At 44.1% G+C, this 23,970-nt stretch overlaps 1 protein-coding gene across 4 annotated transcripts in view; it reads right to left on the bottom strand.

Moving 5' to 3' along the window:
- The window catches only part of LOC134455900 (microtubule-associated protein 4), a 170,695-nt gene extending 147,295 nt beyond the window's left edge, over positions 1-23,400 (bottom strand). For all 4 annotated transcript variants that reach the window (XM_063207256.1, XM_063207255.1, XM_063207258.1 and 1 more), the window contains exon 1: positions 23,318-23,400. The gene's annotated coding sequence lies outside the window, so the exon portion shown is untranslated. The remainder of the gene's footprint in view (positions 1-23,317) is intronic.
- Between the last annotated feature and the right edge of the window lie 570 nt (positions 23,401-23,970).

Below are 23,970 nucleotides of genomic sequence, written 5' to 3'. Positions count from 1 at the left end.
TCAGCTTTTTCATTACTACTTCCATATTAGTTTTAGATGTTCGTATTAATAGAGCGTCCACAACAGTTATCGTATTTGAATTGTGCAAACGGTAACATTTATTCTAAGCATTTGGCATTCAAATGAAGGAAATGGTACAAATCATAGCATGGCATTTTCTCATGTTGTTGTTACTTCCGTAACACGGAGTAGCTCATTTAGCATTTGGTATGCTGAGCAGCTAAGCAAAGGGACCTGTGAAGACTCCCTAGCCTTCTACAGCTCCTCCCCTTCCTTCTCCTTCTCATCAAAATATATAACATAATTACAGTGGCAAAATGGCAAACATAATTTGTAGCAATTGTATGATGTCAGGCTGTACACAGTGTATGCGCTGACACTTATAATTCAAGTGTGGATAACAGCATGTCAGCAGAAGAGCCAAACGACGCGTCAGCAACAGCATGGAGGCCAGCCACATCAGAGCACACGAGGCGAACCACATCACAGAAAGCCCTCACAAAGGCACAAAAACCTGCGGGCGAGTCGCCCTAAACAGACACAGAGTTGGTATGTGGGTACTTGCACTCTCGATAATTATACTAAAACCGCAGAGCTACCAGCCATCTTCTCCTCTCTAAGCATCATAGGACTACACCTAGATAGGGAACAGAAGGAAGCCAACTTCAAGGTCTGAGCCAAGAGATGGTACTGTAGCACTCCTGCCATTTTTTCCCAGCAAAAGCGAAACCGACAAAGGTCAGATTTCAAATGAAAAACGGTTGCTGCTTTTTTTTCCTGAGGGAAGACGTGTGGTGTGCCTGAAGTTCCAGTTTGCTTGGCTCATGTCTCTCTCTCTCTCTCTCTCTCTCTCTCTCTCTCTCTCTCTCTCTCTCTCTCTCTCTCTCTCTCTCTCTCTCTCTCTCTCACTCTCTCTCTCTCTGCCTCCCTCAGCAGTCATTGTTTTCACACCGATGTCATCAGATACAGGCGGGAGGGAGCAACGTTCTGGCCGCGAGAGTGGGGGCTAAAAGGGGTTTGTGCGTTTGCGTAATAGGGGGTTTTGAGTTGCCTTGGGCGCACTGACTGGATAGATGTAAGCTTAGTGCAGACGGAGAAGTGTAAAGTTGATATGGTGAAGCACAGACCTGCTCTACATCACGCTAGTCAACACCAACGGATAAGGAGCCTAAAGGCATCAGAGGTGTCAAAAGTAAAAGTGAAAAAGAAACACAGTTTCCTTACAACATAAGTAACTTATCTGAGTAGCCAGTAGACCTGTGTACTTGTCTTACGATCAGCTGACTCTGCACAGGTTGGATCAAGTTTGTGGTGGGTCCTTGTTAGATTTTTAGTGTTTGTCAGTAATAGCAGTCCATCCGTCTCATTAGGTTCAATGGAGTAAAAGGTGTAACAGCTATGTAATATCATGTGCTAGTGTTGTACTTACACCATGAATAAATAAAACGCAAAACGAAGACTAGACAACATTAGCATGTACTTTACTACCACTGTGATAGTGTGCATGATAACAGACATCGTTACACTACACCTAGTTGATGTAACATTTGCAATTAAGTACGAGCAAAACCTGATATTCCATATATTGATTGGTTTCTAGCCTGGGTGGTTAAGGTTGCAAATACTTACAGTATTATTACCCCAAAATAAATTACTTTTCCCACAAAAAATGATCAAACTGGCAGGCTGTGGCACATTTGTATGGAGTCTTGATGGTTTTTTTCCCCGGAATGGCAGGGCAGGGCATGGCCGCATAATAAGGCCAGGGGCAAGGGAACGCTGCCGTGTGCCTCAGCCATCTCCATTCGGGGCAGTACGTACATGCGCATATATGCAGGAAGGAACATGACTTAACACTTCCCACTGAGGTGCTGCACTTTGGCAGCAGGTGTGAAAAGCGAAGGAGGGTACGCTGCCCATGTACTACACACACGCTAACCAAGCTAAGCCCACATATTACATGACTGCCAATCATAGCTGAACCTGCACATGAAGTAATGAATAGCCTACTGGGGCCTTACAATACTAACCTTGCATGTGCTGCCAGATGGTTCTCTCTTTACATAACAAAATGTGCACAATCTGTGCATTTAAGCAAATACATTGAGAAATTAAAAACCTTGTATATTTATAACACAATTCTTATGTTTTACGCCTTCATAACTATGCCTACTACATGCACACAAACTAAATGGCTTCTGCTAACAAAACAAAATCTCCATATGGCTGTCATATCAACTACACACCTCTTTCTAACACAGCCATTCATGCACGCCGGCCTCACAGAGTTACAGTACAGTTTGTACTTTGCCTGTGCACATGAACTACAGTGAGACATTGTGTGTGTGTGTGTGTGTGTGTGTGTGTGTGTGTGTGTGTGTGTGTGTGTGTGTGTGTGTGTGTGTGTGTGTGTGTGTGTGTGTGTGTGTGTGTGTGTGTGTGTCAGAGAGAGTGAGAGAGAGAGAGAGAGAGAGAGAGAGAGAGAGAGAGACAGACAGAGACAGACAGACAGACAGACAGACAGACAATCCATCATAGTAGTAATGTTGATACTTTTGGTTTCTAAGTGTGTGTGTGTGTGTGTGTGTGTGTGTGTGTGTGTGTGTGTGTGTGTGTGTGTGTGTGTGTGTGTGTGTGTGTGTGTGTGTGTGTGTGCTTGTGTGCTTGTGTGAAATAACCTCTATTCTGTTTGCTCTCTCTCGCTCCCCTGTCCCTGATCGATATACCACTCTGTCTCCCAGGGTGACTGCTCTGCTCCACTCAGTGCCAAAGAGCCACAAAGGCTTGACACACATCCAAGAGCTACGTAATGCAACGCAACGGGGGAGGGGTCAGGGTTGGGGTTAGGCTGACACGGCAAATATATATATCTGTTACAGGTTATCTATGTGTTGCTCTCTCTCTCTCTCTCTTTTTCTCCCTCTCTCTTTCCACCACTCGCCGTCACACCCGCTCTCACCCCATTCCCATTCATCCTAGATGTGAGTGTGTTCGAAAGATGAAGTGCCTGATTAATGAAAAACAAAGTGTGGGGGAGAGAGAGAGAGAGAGAGAGAGAGAGAGAGAGAGAGAGAGAGAGAGAGAGAGAGAGACAGCGACAGCGTCAGAGAGACAGACAGAGAGCGAGACAGAGGCCTCAGAGCTGTTTTCTTTAGCTCAAAATACTGTAATTCACCAGCTCAGCTGTGATATGGGACTGAGTACCACGGGATCTGTGGAACAAGTCGCTGTCCTGCAGTTCGGCATCCTGTATTACAACGAGCAACAGACAAAACCAATCAGAGAGGTGTATGGGTAATGACTTGGAAATACTTGTGTCTGATTGGATTGCATCTGTCACCTCAAATACCAAGTGTTACCTCACAGAGACGGTGAAAAAGCCCACCTGGGAAACTCCAACTCCCATTGTCATTGCGACACAGCACACAAGTGTTCACTGCACACTGCACACAATGAAATTTCATTTTATGCCTCTCCCATGCAAGGGGGCAGCCCCAATGGCGTCCCAAGGGAGCAGTGCGTCAGGACGGTACCATACTCAGGGTACCTCAGTTATGGAGGAGGATGGGAGAGAGCACTGGATAATTACTCCCCCCCACCAACCTGGCGGGTCGGGAGTCGAACCGGCAACCTTTGGGCTACAAGTCTGACAACCTAACAGCTTACCCATGACTGCCCATACAATCAGTGTAAGAGAAATGGTAAACAGTTGGTTCCACAACACAAACACATTCATTTGAGAGAGGCTTGAAAGAAGACAATGCAGTCTAGCCTATAAGAGCATCAACATGACTATTCACTAACTACATCAGAACAGCCATCCCAAAAACCGTTTACCGGCATGTCTTACTACTGATGTCGTAATATAGAGGATAGAGAAATAGAGGACTGTCAGAACGACAAGATGTCAGAGTAGCTCATGGACACCAAGGTAGCATATTCTACAGCTAACATATTTAGCTAATGTTAGCAACAGCATGTCTTCTCCTGGGACACAAGCATAGTGCTATTGTGTCAGCTAGCCAAAGGGATTAGCTAGGTTAGTTCTGCAGTCCTCCAGTCTACAGCCATGACACCTGAGACAAATCAGTGTCAGTGGCGCTATCAGAAATTCAGGCCTTTCCATCATACATTGACCGTCATGGGGATCACAATGAGATACTTTACATTATTACATTACATTACATTACACTTAACTGACGCTTTAATCCAAAGCAAACTACTCTTATTTTTAAGTACAGGGTATTGGTTACAGCCCCTGAAGCAGTGTGAGGTTAGGTGTCTTGCTCAATAGCCGGGGAGCCAAACTCTCAAAAGTGCTTTAAAATGGGAGGAACCTGACATGGCCTGCCATACTTTTTATTCGTGATTTTTTTGTTAGTTCTATCCCTTAGGACAAATAATTGGAGGGTCTGCTCGGGCGGAAATATCGCGAAAAAAAGTTGTGTCTATTTTAATGTATGTACCCTTCATTTTTCGAGAGAAATTTCTGAAAAATGAAAAATGACCTGAAATCCTTGGTGGCTTGGGTAAGCTGTCAATAAAGGCTTTCCAGGTGCACAGGACATACATGCTGACAACATTCAATTGAAAAAATATTTTTAAATCACATTTCAATAGGATTTTGACTCAATTTTGTGCTTAAAAATTAGGCGTTTTTTCACTTTTTTGCTATATTTTCATCTTTACCTCATTGGCAATCAAGTTTTTCTTCATGTTTTGACATCAAACAATATACCATTATATTTAGTAAGACGTATAGTGATATCACAACAAAAATGATGAAAATACAACCAAAATCATTGGATCTGTGATGACTGTAGTGTATGTACCCTTCATTTTTAGAGAGAAATTTCTGAAAAATGAAAAATGACCTGAAATCCTTGGTGGCTTGGGTAAGCTGTCAATAAAGGCTTTCCAGGTGCAAAGGACACATCTACTGATGATATCCAATAAAGAAAATATTGTTAAACCACATTTGTACATGATTTTGGTTCAATTTTATGACCTAAAATTAGGCGTTTTTTCACTTTTTTGCTATATTTTCATAATTTCTTCATTGGCAATCAAGTTTTTCTTCATGTTTTGACATCAAACAATATGCCATTCTTTTTATCAAGCAGTATACTGATTCCACAGCAAAAACTTACAAAATGCAACCAAAATCAATGGATCTGTGCGATTTCACCTCTAGTTGGTGATCAATAGGCCCGGAAACTCAATAGGATTTCCGGCTACAATCAAAATGCTGAAAAGCACACTGTATACTTAGCAATGACATACATCCTCTCACACACACACACACACACACACACATACTCACACACGCACACAAGTAATCTGGGGATCCTACAATGATTTGCACCCCAGGTGACACCCCCCACAACGTACATGTACTACTTACAGTACATCACCCGTACATTCTGTACTTTGTGGATGTGACAGTGAGCTATTTTCACAGAGCGGGGAGACCACAGAATTAAACAACTACCATTCAACACCTTCTGCCATCTGCAGGCACAGTAACCCAGAGGAAAGCCTAGACTACTCTCAAAATTCTGAAAGATATACTGTGTGCTGTTGAGTAGAGTACATAATTATTAATCCTGAAGGAAATTAAGGTCTCTAGCAGCATGCATAAATAGATATGCAAAACATAATACATATTATTGCGCAACATATTTAACATATAACACACATTTAGCCATAAGGCATTTCACACAACCACATAGGCTACTGTACTGTAATACACAACATATACACACAGCACATATACATACAGCAGTATGTCATGGAGATGAGGTTCTAGCAATAAAATGGCCATTCATTACCAGGAATAAGCTCACTTCTGGCTTGAAAGTTGTGGGACCTCATCTTCCAGAGGGTGGGGTAACCATAATAATATGTATCAAATTCAGGCAGGCAAAAAATGCATATGGTGCATATTATAAGGTCACACTCAATCTGCAATATCTGGACTTTTTCCATCTAGTGTTGCTTTAAGTTTTTACCAAGGTATTGTATGATGGTAGAATTTGAACACTATGTAAAGCCTTCTCCAACCAACCTCAAGAATCTGAATGAGAGATCTAAACTCTGAGGAGGCTAATACCAATTGTGTTCCCTGAACCAATAGGTGCAACAACTTGTTTCTAACTTCTTAAAACTTCTTTAAAGAAATTACCATATAAGGTCATATAAAATATGCTAGTCTGTTTGAGGGGTTAAATAATTTCCATCAACAGTCACTGAAATACTTTGTATTTGGAAAGCTGAATCAATATGCAATTATATCAATGGATTAAAAAAAAATACAGGCATATTTCAAGATTAATCAGGCTCAAATTATAAAATCATGGTTCAGGAAGCATGAGCGATCATTGTTACACATGGATTGGCCACCACAGAGTCTAGACCTCAACCTCACTGAGAATCTTTGGGATATGCTGGAGAAGGTACATAGTGTCCAGACTCTACCATCATCAATACAAGATCTTGCATTGGTGAAAACTTGGTGAAAGTAAGTCCAGACATTGTATACATTTATTAAGACAATACAACACCAAATGTGTATCATAATTTAAGAAAAGGGTGGTCATACAACACAACAGTGTGTGAGACCTTTCCGATGCTGACGTTTTAGACCACACTGTGTAGAACCCTTTCTGATAGAGTGGAGGGGTGGTTCTCCTTATGTCAAGCACTGTCTCCTTAGTTTTTATGGAATTCCGCTGCAGCTAGTGCGGACAACCAAAATTATCCACCTGTCGCCTGTACTCCCCATCCTACCCACCCTTGATACACCTCACAATTGCAGTGTCATTATGGAAACTTGCATGTGGTAGGTATAGCAAAAGCATGTGGTAGTGCTGTAGCAAAAGTAGGTGGTATAGGGTGAACAACACCAAGGAGAACACCATTCCTTGTGGCACTCCAGTGCTGCTGACCACAGTTTGTGATGTAAGGTCATTTAGTCTGATGTACTGGGGTCATTTATCCAGGTCACCAGAGCTGTATCCACCATCTGCAGAAGTTAGTCTCTCAGCAAAAGTGTATGGATGTTTGAGGCACTAATAGAGAAATCAAAGAACATTATTCTCACTGTCTCCTTTGTCCAAGTGAGAATTTTCCCTATGTAGCAGTTACAGGATAACGTCCACAACTCCCACATTATCCTGATAAATAAACTGTATGGAATCCAGAGCATGGCAAACCTGGGTTTTCTTTCTGTTGAGCAGCAGTACCCACTCAAATGTTCTCATTATGTGAGAGCAGCTGGTCTGTAATCATTGTTGTGTTGCTTTTTGGGGACTGGTATGAGAGAAGAGGTCTTCTACTGTAGGCACTATCTACAGGTGCCTTACCCGTTTGTAGACTCTTGTTGAAGATGTGTTGCAGTGGCTCAGCTACCTCTTTTGCACATGTTTTAAATAATATTACAGACATGAAATGCACAGTACACCAATACTTCACTACAGCATACTTTCATACAGTAGCCTACATACAGTATATATAAACAGGGAAGCTAATGAAGGCACTTATACCGGTGTTCCCAGCTCACAGACATGTCCCTAACAGAGCTATGACCTGGATCAACTAATTGCGCTATCAGTTTCAGCCATCAGGATGCACCACAGATATTTTGTGGCATTTGCTACTCCCAGCTCTTAGATAGATAGACAGGAGGGAACTTTAATCACAGTATCACACTCTTCCTAACATTGTTATTAATGTCAAACTCTACCTCATAATCAGAACAGATATAAAGGAGCTGTTGGAACTAACTCTTACTTGGAGATAGAATGGTAAGGTTGGCTGCATATAGCAAGTGATTAGTCAACACCAACTATCACCAACTATAACGTCATTCACTGTCATACCTCATTTCATCCATATAAGCATTGAATAAGGCTGGAGATAAAATTTTCCCCCGTCATACCCCGTTGATGACATTAAAACGTGTAGAGAGGATGTTTGCCCATTTAACATGCACATACACACATTTGTACCAAACTACTGGGAACTCCCCCATGCAGATGTTTCAGCAGCTGCAGAACAGACCAATCAGTGGACTCAAAGCAGTATTTCAGCGCTTCTTCTGCTTTTGGTGTCCACATCCTGACAGTGCGTGTGGTTGATAGTACTAATCTCTGGTAGAGGCATCCCAGGGATTTTCTGAGCTGTTGTCATCACATGCTGGAGTGCCTACTTGTCCTCTGATGGCACAGATGTGGAAGTTGACCAACAGTGGCTTCAGGATTTGGTAGCCCATCAGTTTCTTCTGGTAGAAGAGACATTGTTGGGCCTTGCTGACCACTGAGGCCATGTGAATACTCCAGGACACGTCATCCAGGGATTTAAAGCTGCTGACCCTCTCCATCACTGTATGAGTCACCAGAGGGGTCTGTGACTTCTGTGATTGTTTTTGTTTTTGGAGTCCAATACGAAGTAATTGCCGTTACACCACGAGATCATTGTAGGATCCCCAGATTAGGGGTGTGTGTGTGTGTGTGTGTGTGTGTGTGTGTGTGTGTGTGTGTGTGTGTGTGTGTGTGTGTGTGTGTGTGTCATATTGCTCAGTATTCAGCATGCATTTCAGCATTTTGATTGTAGGCTGAAATTCTATTGACTTTCTGGGCCTGTTGATCACCAACTAGAGTTGGAGTCCCCACAGATCCATTGAGTTTGGTTGTATTTTCATGGTTTCTGCTGTGGTATCACTATACTGCTTAATAAAAAGAATGGCATATTGTTTGATGTCAAAACATGAAGAAAAACTTGATTGCCAATGAAGAAATGATGAAAATATAGCAAAAAAGTGAAAAAAGACACATTTTAGGTCATAAAATTGAGTCAAAATCATGTACAAACATAATTTTCTTTATTGGATATCATCAGTAGATGGGTCCTTTGCACCTGGAAAGCCTTTATTGACAGCTTATCCAAGCCACTAAGGATTTCAGGTCATTTTCATTTTTCAGAAAATTCTCTCTAAAAATGAAGGGTACATACACTACAGTCATCGCAGATCCATTGATTTTGGTTGTATTTTCATACTTTTTGTTGTGGTATCACTATACTTCGTAATAAAAAGAATGGCATATTGTTTAATGTCAAAACATGAAGAAAAACTTGATTGCCAATGAGGTAAAGATGAAAATATAGCAAAAAAGTGAAAAAAAAAACGCCTAATTTTTAAGCACAAAATTGAGTCAAAATCCTATTGAAATGTGGTTTTAGAATATTTTTTCAATTGAATGTTGTCAGCATGTATATCCTGTGCACCTGGAAAGCCTTTATTGACCCAAGCCACCAAGGATTTCAGGTCATTTTTCACTTCTCTCGAAAAATGAAGGGTACATACATTCAAATAGGCACAACTTTTTTTCGCGATATTTCCGCCCGAGCAGACCCTCCAATTATTTTTCCTAAGGGATAGAACTATCCAAAAAATCACAAATAAAAAGTATGGCAAGCCATGTCAGGTCCAACCCAATTTTGGGACTTTGGCTCCCCGGCTACAAGGGCACCTCAGCTATGGAGTGAGATAGGAAATAGAAGGGTGGGATTTGAACCTGCAATCCCCTGATGCAAGGCCCATCTCCTTAACCACCAGTCCACGGCTGCCCCAAGTTTTCATAGAAAGTTTCACACGTGTAAAAGTTTCACACGTTTCACACTTCAGTTTCACACGTCCTGTGGTGTCGCACTGCTCAAATTAAGAAATGCAATGTAATGTAATGTAAAAGAAAGGCCTACTAGTTGTTTAAGCATAGCCTCCAAGCAGGCGCGGAGTGGCCGTCGGGAGATCGGGGACTTGTCCCGGTGGGCCGCGGCCGTGAAATGAAATAATGCAGCCACAATGGGTTTTCAACCGGCCCTGTAGTGTCCTAAACGTCTCTACTAGCACTGGTGTCCTACTCTCCGCAGAGCTATATATCTCCTACTTAGACTAGCCGGTATGTATACGGTGTACCAGACGGCAATACCTCACTGACGGTGTCAAACAGTAAATTGGCCACACCCCTTCTCTACTGATAATTTCCATACACCGTAGATCGCGGAAGTTTACTAGATCTTAGTGACACAGTTTCGTTTTCAGTATTTGAAGAACCTGTGCTATTTAGATTGGTTACCAAACCAAACCAAATATTAATAAGTTATGATTTTCCGATTTCCACATGACTATTACAGTTTATAGTCTGCCAGCCCAGATTCACTTGCTCTGTGGTTATTGACTGGTGGTTACGAACAGACTCCACCAAGTGGTAAGGAAGAGAACTGCAGCTAACAGACGCAGTTTTGTTTTGATGGCATTGATTTGTTAGAACTACTGGTCCGGTATATCTCCTTATACTCAAAATAATATTGTTATCATACATAAATATGTGGCACATTTAGGATGTAGCCTATGTAATGTCTGAAGAAATGGAACAAAATAATTACCACACAAGATTCTGATGTGACCAGTGCTGGGTGTGTAGACTAAACTGTGGATTAAAGTGGAGTGATTGCAAAGACATTTGCTGCAACGAAGACAGCGTTTAAAGGTAGGCCTACACCGTTTAATACATTTTGTTGACTTATGGTTGTGCTTTGAAGTAGCTAGGGTTGGCTTATTTGCTGTATGGTGGGTTTAATGCACAATGTAGACAGACTTTTTGTAAGCTATAGCCTAGGCTACTCTTCTAAAAATCCCCACACTCAAAACTTTGTGCCCGTGCTCATCCTGTCTTCCTTAAACGATAATTCAATAGGCCTACAAACTGTCAAAATGACAGTGGAGTGCACATTTGCATGGAACAGTAGCATGATGTATCCTAACCTGCAACTAGTTCTATTGCTTTGGACTGTGATGATGGCTACAGTGGTGTAGTCTACTTTTTGAAGTGGGTATACTGTATATTTGAGCATTTTTTGATGTGGGTATACTGTATATATTTGTGCTATTCTAAATAATGGATCAATCAATTTTCAGTGGGCATAGGCCTACTGTAATCCTTGAAATGGCTGCGTATAGGCCTACCTGCGTTTTACGTAGGGCCTAGACTACACCACTGGCTGTGCATTTCATCAAGGTGTAGGCTACAATCCTCCACTTCAGGTTGATATTTTGACAACAGTAATGTCCACATGTAGTACGACTGCAGATTTCGTGGTTTTTGTGTTTTTGGTTAGGAAACCATGTTGTTCGCTTTGGGTTTTTTTTTTTTTTGTTAAAGGGTCGCCAAGGGGAAAATTCTCCCGGTAGGAAAAGTCCCCCCACTCCGCCCCTGCCTCCAAGTGAAGACACACAATCACCCCCAGAACCATTTACACACAATAATACACAGTTTGTAGATGACAATACACACGTAGAGTAGTTTTATTTAGCAGCAATACATACTAAACTCAAAGTCTTATTGGTCCTTCCAAATCGATTAAACTCAAAGCCGTATTAGTGCTTCTAAATGAGTCAGACTTCTCTCAATCTCGTCTAGCATGTCCCTACCTTGAAACGGAGAATGCAGACATGCAATGGAGGAATGCCTTTTCAAAAGACTGCTGATTGACAGGGCAAATGTCAAATGCCACAAAATCAGCCAATGCCCCTGAGCGACACCCAAGAAAAGACTGTGATCACATTTTTGTGCTAGAGCAACTAGCTCCTGTACCAGTGACACACATACAATTACACTGATACAGTTTGACACGTGCACACATACACACACAGGCACGCAGGCAGGCACGCACATGCACGCACTATGTATTTGCACACACACACACACACACACACACACACACACACACACACACACACACACACACACACACACACACACACACACACACACACACACACACACACACACACACACACCATCTGAGGTGATGAGCTGCCTAAATGGAGGTCTTTGATATTTTAAACCTTTTCAGAGGGAAGACTGAAGGCACACACACACACACACACACACACACACACTGCAGTTTGCAACTAAAACCTTATGGTCACTGCCGTCTACAAGATAACTCTGGACCATTACATGGACAGAGGTGCTGTGTTTCGGCCACAGAGAACAGGGCCGTTCTCTCTCTCGCTCTCTGTCTATCGCTCTCAGTCTTTAATTCTAATGAAATTACAGGGACATTTCTCTGTAATGGCTATCCTGCTGCATCCCATTACAAAGACATACGGAGGGCCCTGTGCAAGGATTCATACTAGGTCTGAAAAAGCCCCTCACTAAAACACACACACACTTGTGTACACAGTGGTGTTCTCCCACACAGGCAGGCACGGCCGTGCGCACACACACACACACACACACACACACACACACACACACACACACACACACACACACACACACACACACACACACACACACACACACACACACACACACACACACACACACATTTGTGTTCTCCCACACAGGCATGCATCCACGCATACACTCACACACACGCCTATTCCCAAGTGATCACGTTCCCTCTGGTCTCCCTCCCTCCCTCCTTGCCTCTCCGTCTTCTCTCGTCTGACAGGTCTGTTCAGTCTACAGTGGGGGAGGCCGCCAGTGTGAACTTTCAGTCCTCTCTTCTCTTCTCCACACATCATCTCGCCAGCCCTCCCATCACCCCACTTTCTCAAGAGGAGAAAGATAAACACAGCTTTAGTACAAGAACCACTAAAACTGGAGACGACTTGGAGAGGAACCCACACAACTACAGAGCACTGCACACAGAAACAGTGAAACGATTAGGAAATATATGTACATGAACAAGCATAAAGACGAGAGACCACTGAAGAGAGACTACTGTCTCTGAAGAACTCCATCACCAAAAAATACATGTTATACTATATACGTAGTCCCATAATGCTCACTGTACCAACAGTGGCACGCTGTAAAAGTCATTGAAAGGTTAATTACCATAGTTCTACACTACTATGACATAACAGAGGGCCTTTACTAATGCACTATGACTTTGTCTCGGCCATTGCCATTCTGGTAACAGCAAATTTATTTACGCTGTGTTTTAACGGCTTAATACACTTGATATTTTAATCATGAAAAGTCCCTCAGTACTTTCACTTTCACCTAGTGACTAGCGCATACTGTACACATACACACAGACACATCCTTGCGTCAGTGCCTCCCAACATTTCGTCAGCAGTCACACTCTTTAATATTCAGTGATTCTCCTGGGCCTGCCAGGTCTCAGAACTTTGGCCTACTGTTGCACAGCAGTGCAGGCCAGATTGCAATGGATCATGGCAACACAGGCACACACACACTTGGAAAAGAGCAAATTCAAACACTATCAAAGCCACATCGAGAGTGGCAGCCAGCCTAACTCGGTAGCTGCCATGGGTGAGAGAGAGAGTAAATATGGTGCGATCAGCTTTTACTACACAGGGACTATCTGGAATATCAGGCTTTTTGTCCCTCAGGAGGACCCTTACGCAACCCCAGCCTGGATTGCAATTGATATTCGAGAACCGCTGCTGTTAATATACAGTCTGTAAACTTTTTAAAGCTGGAATCCCCTTTTCTTGCACGGTCCCTCTCCACATTTTCAGCTGCCTCGCGTGAGATTCTCTGCCAGAGTGTTTCCACTGAATGTCTAACTGTTCTTCACTACTCGTTTCCTTTCAGATCCTCTGCCAAAATGTGCATCTGACCGTGCCTAGCCTTCCTTTGCCACTTACACACACGGCGTCTTTGTAGCTACAAATAGTGCCCTTGACTGTTTTACGCTTTCCTCGTTAACCATTTCAATCCTGACTGGACTGCAATTTGACTGGTTTGCTGTTCCCCATTGGTTTCCACCTCAACGTATTCTTATCAGCAACAGTTCTGCTTCAGCTGTTCCTTGACCAGTTTTTAGTACTTTTTTTGTTAAAACATATTGGCCATTGACTCCAGCAGAGGTTGCGCTAGACTTTTTCACAGTCCGTCATTTTGACGGACAGTGTCGAAAAAAATCCGTCATCGCTCATTTTTTTTAATTCTCCATCTCGTTTCTCAATGTGGGGGGTCGCGACCCCGCACCGGGAACAACACATGCGCAATTGCGGCCAATTGAGAGTAAACCGCTGTGAATACACCCCCTTTCACTCGACATTCATTCTCCAACTTTGAGGATGGAGTCAATTTTGCTGTCCACTTTCTCTCTCTGCCCCCCTCGTTGCAGTAAAGCTGCAGATATCTCTCATGACGCGCGTCTGATTAAGTGTTCAGCGCTATGGTCACCACAAGCACTTTTTTAAAAGACGCGTGCAGGGCTTTATCCAACAGCTGTCAGTCACTCGTTTTGCTCTGATTAATACACCGATTGTAATAGCCTACAATGGCGCAGTGTTAAACGGGTTAACATGCACGATGGAAAGGAAAGCCGTCTTGAAGCAGAAAGGTTTAGCCCAGGCAGTCGACAAAGGCACTGAAGCCTACAACAGGAAGACGACCAGATTTCGCAAAACTTTGTTGAAAAATGTCAGCGACGGTAAAGGGAGCCTCTCTATACGTAGCCCCATCGGCTTAAATATGTTGGCTCTGGGAGCGCGGTAAAGTTGTCTGAATAAAAAATATATCGCCTATAATGGGTGAACCAGCTATCGAAATGAGAGAAGCCGTTTCAGGCAACGTTTGCCAAGTTGTAAGTTGTGTTGCCTGGTAATATTTAGGCTCTTGAATATCCGTCGTTTTTATTAGTTAATGTCCTGAAGCCGTTTTAGACCTGCGTTGCCTTTGAGTGAAGGTTCTGGCTAGCAAACATGCTATTCGCATATTTGTTTATGTTTCAAGCGGGGAGTTATGAAACAATGCTTCTATGAAGGGCGATAGAGGGACAACTTCGTCATTGGCAGAAAATCAGATAGTTGGTAAATGTAGTAGGTCTAGGTCTACACATAGTTCTGAATCTTAAAGTCGAAGTCACACGTGTATGGTGGCAACGTCTTAGTTATTTTAATTCATTATTTGGAACAAGTGGAGAGGCGCGCGCTCTGCTGCAGCCAGTCGCACAGCCCTGCTGCGGCGCATGGTATGACAAGCAGGGAGAGAGGGAGAAAGGCAAATGTTATAGCATGAAATTATCTGCGCTGATAACTATGCCTAATTGAAATGCAATACTCTACTCGATAGAGGCGTAGGCCTACTTAAACTTAGGATTTATTTATCATGACCCTGAATATTGATCCGTCAAAATGACGGACAGGCTTCAGAATTTTCCGTCATCCTTCAAAAAAATCCGTCAATGACGGACATTTGTCGGTTAACGCGACCTCTGGACTCCAGTAATGTTTTGTAAATTTAAAAACACACAATTTCAATTCATTTTATTTCTGCTTCATTTCTGCATTTTTCTTCTACTACTTCTGCTTGTTGCTTCGCCTTGGCTCTGCTCTTTAATTTACTGTTCTCCCTCTCTGTGCTGTCCGCCTACTCCTTTCATCATGAGCCATGCTATCCACCTTCCATTCATTCCTCTCCTCCTCCTGGGCCATCCTCCTCTCCTCCCCCATCCTCTCCTCTCCTCCTCCTCTTCTTTTCCTCCCCTCCTCTCCTCCTCTTATCAGCCACCCACCCATCTCCTTCTCCACCTCTTCTTCTTCCTGCTCCTCCTTCACTGCTACTAATGGTACCATTGTTCTCCTACCAGTCTTGCCATCAATTCACCACTCTATTTCTCTCTCTGCTTCATCCAACGGCTCTTCACTATTCTTCTCTCCTCCATGCAATTGAGTTGCTGCCCCTCCATCTCTAACTCTCTTTTATCTTGCACCCTGTACGATCACCCCTTTCCCTTTCTTTGATCTCTGAATCTGTATCACTCTACCATCTTCACTCAGGCTACCGCTCTCTCACTTCCTCCCCCCCCCTCTCTCTCTCTCTCTCTCTCTCTCTCTCTCTCTCTCTCTCTCTCTCTCCTCTCTCTCTCTCTCTCTCTCTCTCTCTCTCTCTCTCTCTCTCTCTCCCTCCTTCCCTCCTTCCCTCTCTCTTCTCCCCCTCCCCCTCCCCCTCCCCCTCCCCGTTCTCTCTCTTCTCTCTTCTCTCTCTCTCTCTCTCCCTCTCTCCCTCTCTCTCTCTCTCTCAGTGTGGCACAGTTTTACTACCAACCCCCAGCCAGCCAGAGATTGAGTGAGTGCCATGCAATGATGTGCTGTGTCTGGGTCAGTGATTGGCATTAAAGGGCCTTAGTCAGTCGGGGGGAGGTCCAGACTCTCTGCAGCCCAGCGTTCAGGGGTTAGGGATTACCAGCACTCCCAGACCAGCACTCAGTGGCCAGTGGCTCGGCCTCTTACCCTCAATCTCTCCCCTCTTGTCACAGAAACACAGCAGGACCTCATCAGTCGCCTAAGCCCTTAGTGTATTATTCAGCCATTAACATGGCTAGCCCAGGCGCAGAGGAATGGGCATCTTCACAGACACAGACACAGACATGGCCGGAGCCTCTTACAGCAGATGGGGTCGCCGGCGGGCCTATTCACTATTTGCTGAAAATACTAAACTATAGCATAACAACATTGGTATGACATTACTGAGAGCCTTGAGGAAAAGATTAAGACATAGCCATTACAATTTTGGTGACAGTAAGGTTATAACATATAGGCTCTACGCTAAGGGGTTAAATACTGTGCTTCACCAATTTCCTCAACAGTGCTAGATCTTAGTGGTGCCCAGGCCTTAGCATGCCAAGCGTAGCACGTATTCTGTAGGACGAACCGGAGAACTGAGGACAACAAGGTCATTGTGTGTCTTCTGTGTTAAATTCAGGACCATGCTCTTGTGCCAAGCTACTAAAACGGCTCGAGGTGAATCACACGTGGTCCAATCCAATCACACAGTTCAACCAACAGGCAAGTGATCATTCATGGCAGTAGTAGTAGTAGTAGTAGGGTGTCTATTCGAGTGTGTGTCCCCTTTTTGACAGAACTGCAGTAACTTGCTGCTTGTGAAGATTATTATTCATCAAGGCTGTGATGGATGATGTATGAAATGAATGAAATGTGCATTCTTTTAGTACTTGGAGATTTCTTTGGTTCTGACCAAATGATAGAGAACCGAGAGCTATGCTCAATCTCTGGAGATGCTGTAGACCACAACCCCCTCATCATGCAACAAAACTACACAAGTGACAGTATAGTGACACACAAGTCATTCATTAGCACAAGTCAAAGTGAAAGCTGGATAGAGGATCACTACGATCAGAGAATACAGAGAATGAGTAATAGCTCTCGGCAGTCAGCACATTTTTTCATTTCATCATCAGGACAGTCAGAGCCATTCTCATTCTGTTTTAAGGCTGTTCAAGGAAAATGACGATGAGTGTGTAGTGTAAGCCTCGCCTCCATCCAGCAATCAGATCAATTACCCAGTGCTGCTGGTTTAACATCTCCAGAGAAGCATCTTCACAGCTGAGGCTTTATTGAGGCAGCAAAAAAGGATCCTGGAAGAAGTGTTTTCTACGAAGGTCAGATTGAGATAAAGATTTACAGTCTCGTTGCCTCGCCTGCCCACCCGCCTGCCAATTCACTTCAGCCTTGCTAATGTAAACTCCACTGTAAGCGCTTGTGTTCCCTGTCTCTCTCTCTCTCTGGCACTTGTGTTGATAGAGTTATGGCTTAAAGTTGATTAGGTGCCAAGTGCTGGCAAGTCTGTACGTTACACACGTCCACCAGTGGATTTATATAGTCTGGGTCTAGAAAGAGAAATACTTCCAAATGTAAACATTGAATCTTGCCATGCAAACATTAGCTAAGGGGAAAAAAACGAGACTGCGCGACAATTACACATTTTCCCCCTTAGGGCTATGTGAGATTACACAGAATAAAACAGGTGCTTTCTAAAACAGTGAGTGACAGATTGGGGTGCTGAGAGCCGGACAATTAAAGGAAGTTTAGTCATGTCTTGTTTTGTCTCACACCTGATACATTGCATGACAAAACTGGCCCACATCCACAACACAGTACATTGTACACTACCCTTGTTATAAAGTAGCTGTTACTAGAATGGCAATGACCAAGTTGTAATGTACTAAAGGCCCTGTGCACTGTAGTGGTGTAGTACTATGGTAGTTACGTTTTTTTCAGTGTCTAATCTATTACAACGTCCAAGTGGCGGGACGGTGTCTGGTGAGGGGCTACGGGCTTATTATTACATTCTGTCAATGAAACAGAAAGAAAAGAGAAGGTAATCAACAAAAAATGTTTGCATATATTTTTTTTTCGTCAGGTTTCCCATCATATTCCACATGACACTGCACAATCATGATAGTCACATCATGTCTATGATAGCAGCTATCCTGCCACCCGCTTTGACTTACAAATATTCAGCAGGAAATACTGAGACATATCATATATCCATTTCAAAAGAGAGGCCTGAGCAGCACCACTGATCTATTGTCTTCTAGTGACATGAAGAAGACATCCAGACGAGTTGAGCTTTCCAATAATGTCTTTTTTTTCTTAGCCACATGCAAACGGCTGGAAACGTGAGCCCAGGAGAGCAGGCTGGGTTTCAGAACATGATCTCATCTCTGACTCAGTCAGGCCTATCAGCACCAGTATTAGCATCCAGACAAAACAGCCAACAGGTAGCCAATGTGACAAACACAAGACATCAAATGGTTATGGCTAGATTAATAGCGTATGATAATTGCATAATAATTATTATGATATTTCAATATCACCACCACCATCGTCGACACACAATAACAAGAAATATGAAGAACTCCGGAGTGATGATACAGTATCTTGTGACACAAAATAAATATCGATGTCCAAACTTTTCAGCCTCTCCCTCAGTACAGCAGCTCGTTCATTCAATCATGATCATGAGGTAGCAAACGTGAACTTGTCCCACATGCACATAATTCAGTTAGCCTAGCCAAGGTACCTCCTCACTCTGACTCTGTCCCCTTTTGATGAGGTCACAGAGCCCGTTTGCGGAGGTGACACACTGCAGTGAATCAGCAGAATCTGGCTGAGACATGCGAAGAGAAAGCCCCCACCCCCCTCACACTCTGCAGTGAAGTCAGCATAGCAGCCAACTACCACACAGATACCTTCCCCGCACATGGCCCCCTGCTCTCGGAGAGCTGTATATTCTAGCACGCACACATACTGTACACAAACACGAGCACACGCGCACACACACACACACACACACACACACACACACACACACACACACACACACACACACACACACACACACACACACACACACACACACACAGTTTAGGTCAAGGACAGAAATAGATCTCTTCATGAAGTGTGTGTGTATGTGTGTGTGTGTGTGCACGTGCATGCATGCTTTCTGTATGCATGGACGGTAACTAGGGTGTGGTAACAACAAAACAAATCTGTGTAACCCTGCCCAAGAGAAAGAAATATACACTTGACTCCCCACCAGCACAGCACAGCACACTCAACTCTCATACACTCACTCTCAAGCACTCTCTCTCTCAAACACAAGGACAATGGATGTCCATTTCCTGTGGCGCCGAAATCCCACCCGGCCCCCCTGGTTCTCCCCTCGTATTCCTGAGTGCTCCATCAACTGATGCTGATGCTGGACCAGCTGCCATGGTAACCCTCCTCTGCATGCCCCAGCATCCACGTAGTCCACGGCAATGGCGCCTTTCCTTGCAGAGATGCAGCAGACACCGCATTATCACCACACCGCATGCTGCAGCCACAGCGCATGCAAATTGGCTGCAGGTGTGTGTGTGTCTGTGTGTCTGTGTGTGTGTGTATGTGCGTGTGTGTGTGTGTGTGTCATGATGTTGGTGGGATGTGGCTGCATCCATCCTTCCAAATTCATGACCAAGAAGCCTGTGGGACGAAGTTACAGCGTAGATGCTCGTCTGAAATTGGTGTGTGTGTGCCTGTGTGTGAGGTTGCAACAGTTTGCTGGACCTTAGTCCCGATTGCTTGCTTGCTTGCTTGCTTGGGCTCAGTTGGCATTTAGGAGCTGCCCAGTCTGTAACCATGACAACACACGGTCACACCCTGTCTGGTCAGCAGTGGCTTTCTCTTATTTTCATACCGTGCTGCATGATGCATTCCCCTCGCTTGACCCCACAGCGATCCTCAACCACCCATTCATTCATGCACTGACTGTAGCCTGCGTTAGTCAGCATAAATCTGTGTGCAATATAATGTTTTACAAGTACAACAAAACAGGCACCAGAGAGGTTGTGCAATAATAGCCAAAGCCTTATTTTAGAAGCTGTTAAATAAATTAACGAGTCCACGCAGGCCAGTGGACATGTGTGGTCAGAGAGAGAGGTTTCTTTTATTAGTCTTTATTCCGAAACCTCTCATGTTCTTATGAAGTAATGAAAAACAGGTGTTTTGTAAGGTGCCTGGACAGATTTACATGTAATGATATGTGCAGGCATATCAGTAATACTATGCATATCATACAACAGTATGTGGAAATACATGTAACTTGACATGCTCCTCATGCATCTGTAACTTCTCCAAATAAATAACAATAGCATAAAGGCTCAATGTTTTACATATAGTCTTGTGTTGTTATTATACGTGCATGCATGCTGCTGTTAGTACTGCAAAGAACAACTGCTCTTAGATGCATCTGTAACCATTCCAAAGGCTCAATGTTTTATATTAAGTCCAGTTTTGCTATACATGCCATATTACAGCACATATTACACAGAGCTAGATGCATCTGTGGCCACTCCAAACAGAGAAGAGGCTGAGATATCTCCGGTCTGGAGGAGGAGAAGATCTCAGATGGACATCCTCCAACTCCGGATGTCCAAGCTCTGTGACGGATGACTCCAGGTAAGCCGCCGGGCTCAAAGACCGGTACATTTGGGATCCACATTTGTCATTTGCTGCACAGATGACCCACTCAAAGTGAACTCAGCAAGGCACTGCAATCCTCCAGTCAGCATTCCAAACGCGAAGACTCCAGAATACTGAGCCTTCCTTGGAACACTACGCAGACATTCCATTACAAAGCACATTTTTATTGAGTTTCACACAGCTCAGTTGTTTTGAAGCTTTTAGATGCTCACTTCCTGCTTGATAAACCGACACACTGTTTGAGAGCTATTTCTAGACGCTTCTTTTCAATAAACAAAAACATGGAAATGACAAGTGACAAGTCACTGATAACAAGACACTGACAAATCTAAGGACACCGGCGCTACTCCACTCGTCCACTCGCTCTCATGATGTTTACAGAGCAAGAAATATGGAGTGATAATGTACCAGAAAAGAAAGCCTGTTTAAATAGGTCTACCTTTTTATTTCCATTAGCAACTTAAAATTACACAGTATCGAAACAAAATAGTCTCTTCCATGAAATTAAATATAATAGAAAACTAAAGTGGACTAGCCAAAACAGAAGGGGTGTGTTTAATTGAAAGCAAGTCAGAGCGGGGAGGTGCTGAATGTGTCTGTGTGTGTGTGTATTACAGAATGTGATCGCTGAGAGAGAGAGAGAGAGAGAGAGAGAGAGAGAGAGAGAGAGAGAGAGAGAGAGAGAGAGAGAGAGAGAGAGAGCGAGAGAGAGAGAGAGAGAGAGGGAGAGAGAGAGAGAGAGAGGGGAAGGGTGGTGGCCTGCTTGACCAAACCAAGGTCATGCTGGAACCCTCAAAGAGGCCCATTTATCACACACACACACACACACACACACACACACACACACACACACACACACACACACACACACACACACGCACGCACACACACACACACACACACAGGCCAGATTGTTCAGAATGGCGCATTTGCTGAATTTCACTCATTTTTCGAGCACACAGCAGACCTCCATTTCCCTCCGAGAGCTCAGCAATGATCTTTCCTACACCTGTGATAAGAGGTCCCAGTCAGTGTACAGTGTACAGTTCATATACAGTACATTCACATAAAAGAATATTATCAGGACTCTGAGCACATGTGTATAAAGTAGAAGTATGATTGCTGATATAATCACAAAACTAGTACATGATCTTACTTATTTTATACATCAGTTACTCCACTGTACTTAATGAGGTACACTATATTTCTGACATGACATTTCTACTAATGTGGAGTCAAAGTTGATTCACACAAGATCTTTCAGTCAGGTGCAGTGTTCACGTCCAGATGATCACCATTTAGGTCTTTGGCACACCATGGTTGTTTACTGAAGTCTGAGGGTGCATCATCTGAGCTAAGCTCACAACATAATGCAGTGCTTAAGGCATCTCATTGCGCTGACAACAGGAGAAAGCTGTGCAGACCAGCACAGCACAGCACTGCCCAAATGTATCCCATCACCACTGCTCCAACAGACCCACCTCTGATTCATGAGCATAGTAATCTGCGCAGGATTGCACGGTAATCCCGTAGGATCCGCGTTGCAGCGAGCAATATGACACATAATCCAAACTGTGTTGCCCCCAGCCATCCGGGTTCTCCACTGCTACTCTCTCACCCGGCTATATACCATCAAGTATGGTGGTTACAGTAACTCCTGCGGGCCATTTTCAAGTAGAAACTGGAGAGGGAGCCTGCAAGCAGTGTGCATAGGCCAGGGCAGGAAGCTCAGGAATAACCCAGGAAGCACAACACACGATACACCAGTAAGGAAACTGGTAGGGAGGCTGAAAGCATTCATGTCGTGCATAAGAACAGCCCGGGTCGCGGGTCACGTCAGCAAGCCTGGACTTTGAAACACATGGCAGCCGTGGCTAGGGTAATCACACCACACACACTCTCCCCACTCCACTTGTCACCAGCAGGCCTTCGCAGTTGTCAGCTGCCACCGGAATGCAGCAGGGGCCAAAACTCAAACTCGAAACGCATGGTTAAGCACTATCCCCAGCCAGTGAATGAATCCCGTGGCCCAATAAAACCACTGACACGTTCTAAGGAGTTGATGCTCAATTAATGTCAACAAAGGCCTGGGCTGGGATTCGGCGCAGTCTCCAGTGGCGAGGGGAATTACGCACAGCACTGTGGAAACGTTTAACGGCAGCAATTACACCCTAGAAAATTCCTCACTGCGTCCCTACGTGACACAACGCCTAGCCAAAATGACAGCTTTGGTGACACTTAATCCCCGGAGTGTTAGCAAGAAAGGCAAGCTTTCAAAACTTCACGACCAAACTGCTGAGCCGCGCCGCGCCTCCGTGTGTGCGCGACTTCTTCAAGCACTATCGCTTTGATGTAAACCAAGTGAGCACACGATTCATCCAAAATCATCGTCCCGTCACTGATTTCAGCAGTTACTTCGTCACAAGCACAGAGTGCAATCGATCACAAGTAAGTTTAGTAACCAATCCGTGGATAAAGCTGTATTATTTTGACAACACGTACCTTTTGTTGACTATTTTTGACAGTTTCTCGGGCGTCTGTAGTGTCGTTGCCTTCACGATGATCCGCCCTCCCGACTGCACTTCTCAGTGACCGCAGGGTTACATTACCGCCTTTCAGGTTTGGGCCAATCCAAAGTCCGGAACGAACTATGACAGCTTCCTTGTCCAATCACAGCAAAGAAGAAATGATCTTGACAGCCCTTATCTCCTATCTCTTCTCCAGATTTTAAAACGCCTTGCTGGCAGCTCGCAGGAACGGGCGCAGGCTGCACAATTTGTGCACTTTTGACAGACATCCGTAACGTACAATGAATACGTTTAACTCCTTTTACGGGACAGCGAGGGCCCAATGGTTTTGAAGAGCACTCGTTGAAACTCGCCAGCCTACAGCTCAAAGGATATGAAGTCAGTGCGCTACCGCTGACAGCAGGAGTCTGTCACGTTGTCCGAACTCCGAAGCACCAACCAAAGTGTCTTTACCGGAACGATAATGACAGTGTTTAATTCCTGGGAGTGATATAGATTCACAACTTGTCGCAATCCAAAATATTTGACTGCTCACTGGTTATTTCAACCGATGATTAGGGCATGCCGTGCCCTCTGACTGTCTGCCAGGGTATCCCAGTGTAGCCACAGTGGGCTACACTACAGCCA

Source organism: Engraulis encrasicolus, chromosome 9 (genome assembly GCF_034702125.1).
Source record: "Engraulis encrasicolus isolate BLACKSEA-1 chromosome 9, IST_EnEncr_1.0, whole genome shotgun sequence".
In the NCBI taxonomy this organism is placed as follows: Eukaryota; Metazoa; Chordata; class Actinopteri; order Clupeiformes; family Engraulidae; genus Engraulis; species Engraulis encrasicolus.
Note: the sequence above shows the minus strand (reverse complement) of the source record. Positions and strands in the feature narration are given on the sequence as shown.